The sequence below is a fragment of the Schistocerca gregaria genome, unplaced genomic scaffold, assembly GCF_023897955.1.
Source record: "Schistocerca gregaria isolate iqSchGreg1 unplaced genomic scaffold, iqSchGreg1.2 ptg000846l, whole genome shotgun sequence".
Taxonomy (NCBI): domain Eukaryota; kingdom Metazoa; phylum Arthropoda; class Insecta; order Orthoptera; family Acrididae; genus Schistocerca; species Schistocerca gregaria.
Window position 1 is genome coordinate 222,501 of NW_026062210.1, and position 5,000 is coordinate 227,500.

Genomic DNA, 5,000 nt, shown 5'->3' on the forward strand with positions numbered 1-5,000 from the left:
TTACCACCCACTTGGAGCTGCACTCTCAAGCAACCCGACTCGAAGGAGAGGTCCCGCCGACGCTCGCACCGGCCGCTACGGGCCTGGCACCCTCTACGGGCCGTGGCCTCATTCAAGTTGGACTTGGGCTCGGCGCGAGGCGTCGGGGTAGTGGACCCTCCCAAACACCACATGCCACGACAGGCGGCAGCCTGCGGGGTTCGGTGCTGGACTCTTCCCTGTTCGCTCGCCGCTACTGGGGGAATCCTTGTTAGTTTCTTTTCCTCCGCTTAGTAATATGCTTAAATTCAGCGGGTAGTCTCGCCTGCTCTGAGGTCGTTGTACGAGGTGTCGCACGCCACACCGCCAGCCGGCTGTGCACGCTACCGAGAAAGTACCGGTATGCGAACCGCCAGGCGACGGGCGCGCATCGCACGTTTAAGGAGACGCGGCCGGCCACACAGGCGACCACGACACTCCCACGTCTCCGAAGCGGGACAAACGCCGCGCGCTTCAGTATACGTAGCCGACCCTCAGCCAGACGTGGCCCGGGAACGGAATCCATGGACCGCAATGTGCGTTCGAAACGTCGATGTTCATGTGTCCTGCAGTTCACATGTCGACGCGCAATTTGCTGCGTTCTTCATCGACCCACGAGCCGAGTGATCCACCGTCCTGGGTGATCTTTTCCTTTTCAGTCTCCCACTGTCTCTTTCAAGACAGTAGCATTTGCGGGACTGAGGCGTCTGACGGCCCCTGTTCCACTATTTTTTTTTGTGTCCAACGGCCTCACAGCCGATGGGCGTCGTACGGCTCCACACCGGAGCGGACAGGCACTCGGGCGAACGTCATTCAAAACCGGCGCCAGGCGCCAGGTACCGCAGGCCAGCCGCTCCAGAGCTTCAGCGCTCGTACCACACAACAACAACACTTCCGCTAGTTTTGAGAGGCACGCGTGGTTCCGCACGCGGCGCACGGCCACTGCCGTACAGGTAGCGTGTTGCGCGACACGACACGACACATCGAAAGACATGCAGTCTAGTCGGTAATGATCCTTCCGCAGGTTCACCTACGGAAACCTTGTTACGACTTTTACTTCCTCTAAATGATCAAGTTTGGTCATCTTTCCGGTAGCATCGGCAACGACAGAGTCGATGCCGCGTACCAGTCCGAAGACCTCACTAAATCATTCAATCGGTAGTAGCGACGGGCGGTGTGTACAAAGGGCAGGGACGTAATCAACGCGAGCTTATGACTCGCGCTTACTGGGAATTCCTCGTTCATGGGGAACAATTGCAAGCCCCAATCCCTAGCACGAAGGAGGTTCAGCGGGTTACCCCGACCTTTCGGCCTAGGAAGACACGCTGATTCCTTCAGTGTAGCGCGCGTGCGGCCCAGAACATCTAAGGGCATCACAGACCTGTTATTGCTCAATCTCGTGCGGCTAGAAGCCGCCTGTCCCTCTAAGAAGAAAAGTAATCGCTGACAGCACGAAGGATGTCACGCGACTAGTTAGCAGGCTAGAGTCTCGTTCGTTATCGGAATTAACCAGACAAATCGCTCCACCAACTAAGAACGGCCATGCACCACCACCCACCGAATCAAGAAAGAGCTATCAATCTGTCAATCCTTCCGGTGTCCGGGCCTGGTGAGGTTTCCCGTGTTGAGTCAAATTAAGCCGCAGGCTCCACTCCTGGTGGTGCCCTTCCGTCAATTCCTTTAAGTTTCAGCTTTGCAACCATACTTCCCCCGGAACCCAAAAGCTTTGGTTTCCCGGAGGCTGCCCGCCGAGTCATCGGAGGAACTGCGGCGGATCGCTGGCTGGCATCGTTTATGGTTAGAACTAGGGCGGTATCTGATCGCCTTCGAACCTCTAACTTTCGTTCTTGATTAATGAAAACATACTTGGCAAATGCTTTCGCTTCTGTTCGTCTTGCGACGATCCAAGAATTTCACCTCTAACGTCGCAATACGAATGCCCCCGCCTGTCCCTATTAATCATTACCTCGGGTTCCGAAAACCAACAAAATAGAACCGAGGTCCTATTCCATTATTCCATGCACACAGTATTCAGGCGGGCTTGCCTGCTTTAAGCACTCTAATTTGTTCGAAGTAAACGTGCCGGCCCACCGAGACACTCAACAAAGAGCACCCTGGTAGGATTTAAACGGGGTCCGCCTCGGGACGCGAAAGCACCCCTTCGGCTCGCCCCACCGGCAGGACGTCCCACGATACATGCCAGTTAAACACCGACGGGCGGTGAACCAACAGCGTGGGACACAAATCCAACTACGAGCTTTTTAACCGCAACAACTTTAATATACGCTATTGGAGCTGGAATTACCGCGGCTGCTGGCACCAGACTTGCCCTCCAATAGATACTCGTTAAAGGATTTAAAGTGTACTCATTCCGATTACGGGGCCTCGGATGAGTCCCGTATCGTTATTTTTCGTCACTACCTCCCCGTGCCGGGAGTGGGTAATTTGCGCGCCTGCTGCCTTCCTTGGATGTGGTAGCCGTTTCTCAGGCTCCCTCTCCGGAATCGAACCCTGATTCCCCGTTACCCGTTACAACCATGGTAGGCGCAGAACCTACCATCGACAGTTGATAAGGCAGACATTTGAAAGATGCGTCGCCGGTACGAGGACCGTGCGATCAGCCCAAAGTTATTCAGAGTCACCAAGGCAAACGGACCAGACAAGCCAATCCGATTGGTTTTGATCTAATAAAAGCGTCCCTTCCATCTCTGGTCGGGACTCTGTTTGCATGTATTAGCTCTAGAATTACCACAGTTATCCAAGTAACGTGGGTACGATCTAAGGAACCATAACTGATTTAATGAGCCATTCGCGGTTTCACCTTAATGCGGCTTGTACTGAGACATGCATGGCTTAATCTTTGAGACAAGCATATGACTACTGGCAGGATCAACCAGGGAGCTGCGTCAACTAGAGCTGAGCAGCCGGCCGCCCGGGAGTGTGTCCCGGGGGCCCGCGCGAACACGCAAGCGTCCGCTCAATTATTCTGCAAACAGGAGGAGGCCGAGCTCCCCTGCACGATACACCTCGAAACCCTCTCAGGTCCCGGCGGCGCGCAGCGCCGTCCTAGGTACTTGGTCGGTTTCGAGAGAGGCGCAATCGCCCGGAGTTAGGCGAGTAGACGGTTTTAGTGCGAACACCCTTGCTCCCAACTGAGCTTGCCGCTGCCGACAGAGGCCCGGGAGCGTGCTGTCGTGGCATTGCCGGCGGGAGACAACACGCGCCACCTATGGTGACCGGCAGCTCCAACGCCAGCGCCACACAAGGGCAAAGCCCCACTTGGGTGCAGAAGCGAACTCTCCCAGCACAGCGCACGCGCCAACACGTCCGCACAACTGCGATACAAACCACCTGCGAGAACCGCTGGGGCGACCGAGCAGCAGACGGCGTCGCGGCGCCGAGTGCCAGGCGGCGGCGCATCCTCAACGCACACAGTCCTCAATCAGACCAGCACACTGCAGATGTCCACCGCGCTTCGCACCGGGCTCGGCTGAACCAACTTTGGCCGCCAGGCGCCGCGTGCAGGGTGCGCCGCAGCGTAGCTGCGCCGCCTGCCGAGCCCGTCGGCTGGCGCTCCTGCCACTCGGCGCCCCCCACCAGCCGCCTGTTGCGCGTGCGCCCACGCAGCGCGCGGCCAACACGCCGGGCGGCCCCCCTTCACCGGCCGGGAACAGTCCCACCAAGCCACCGCCGCGTATCGCTTCATACCCACATGGGCCTAGTCACGTGTGTGGATGTGGCGGGTACCGCTGAAACAACCGGTTAATAGCTGTACCGATCGTCGCCATCACAGATTCACCTCCAGCGTGAACAACCGCTCAACAACGGATTTCCAGTTCATTTGCGTATCTTGGGCAGTAAACGTAGATGTCCACCTACATTTGCGAATTCAACAATTCTTGCATGCCAGGATGTCATGTGTCACGACACGCTACATCAGACCACATACACACTGCGACATGTGCAGAAGAGAACACGTGGAAGGTGGCCCGCGCACGTATGCGATGTCCCTTCCGCGATCCACTGTCAACCGGCATCTGCGGCATGTCCCAGATATGGAACGCGGTCCACCAGGGTAGCACTTTGTGTGAGGCAATACGACAAAGTCGGAATACACGCGTCACTACATCACACGGCTCACGCTGACCTGACCTGACTCACCGCACCACCACCCCCAGCGACCCAGGGTGACATACAATGCGTTCGTACGTTCCTCCCACACGCCTCTACGGCGTACCACAGTGCAACCTAGCTGTTATTGGGAGACGAGACAAGTAGCATCGAGCACAACATATGGAAATTGAGATTCGACACCGTTGGGCACAGCCAGCGTACGGTCACACGTATCACACTACTTCACTCTGTACGTAACTACCGATGATCGGTACAGCGTGTGGGTTACGCGTACGACATCAGCGGACAATGGACACAGACCATACCACGACGTACACTGAGGGCGTCGACATCTGAACGCAACTGAACAGCTGCGAGGCTCATTTAACACTCAAACGCCAGACCGACCAGCTTGAGAGGACGGAGACACAAAGAGAGGGGCAGAGGGGGGGGGGGGCGATATAGTCCTATTGCAGTACAATTGACAGTGGATAGCGGGAATATGTGGAAAGTAAGCAACACTCGCAAGACATCTACATGAGGATAACAACGACACCAGAGATTCCGAGCAGTGAACTATGTTAGGCAAAGGGACAACGTGGGTTAGGTTAAGGGACAACGTGGGTTAGGTTAAGGGACAACGTGGGTTAGGTTAAGGGACAACGTGGGTTAGGTTAAGGGACAACGTGGGTTAGGTTAAGGGACAACGTGGGTTAGGTTAAGGGACAACGTGGGTTAGGTTAAGGGACAACGTGGGTTAGGTTAAGGGACAACGTGGGTTAGGTTAAGGGACAACGTGGGTTAGGTTAAGGGACAACGTGGGTTAGGTTAAGGGACAACGTGGGTTAGGTTAAGGGACAACGTGGGTT

At 56.1% G+C, this 5,000-nt stretch overlaps 3 non-coding genes across 3 annotated transcripts in view; all 3 read right to left on the reverse strand.

The window, feature by feature from the left end:
- Nucleotides 1-318, reverse strand: part of LOC126322883 (large subunit ribosomal RNA) — a 4,222-nt gene extending 3,904 nt beyond the window's left edge. The window contains exon 1 of the ribosomal RNA XR_007559289.1: nt 1-318. This exon is cut by the window's left edge and continues 3,904 nt beyond it. This is a non-coding gene — a ribosomal RNA (large subunit ribosomal RNA).
- Nucleotides 319-506: 188 nt separating this feature from the next.
- Nucleotides 507-661, reverse strand: LOC126322910 (5.8S ribosomal RNA). Its single transcript, XR_007559309.1, has one exon. It is a non-coding gene; the product is annotated as a 5.8S ribosomal RNA (ribosomal RNA).
- A 364-nt stretch (nt 662-1,025) lies between these two features.
- On the reverse strand, nt 1,026-2,918 carry LOC126322936 (small subunit ribosomal RNA). Its single transcript, XR_007559333.1, has one exon. It is a non-coding gene; the product is annotated as a small subunit ribosomal RNA (ribosomal RNA).
- Nucleotides 2,919-5,000: the final 2,082 nt, after the last annotated feature.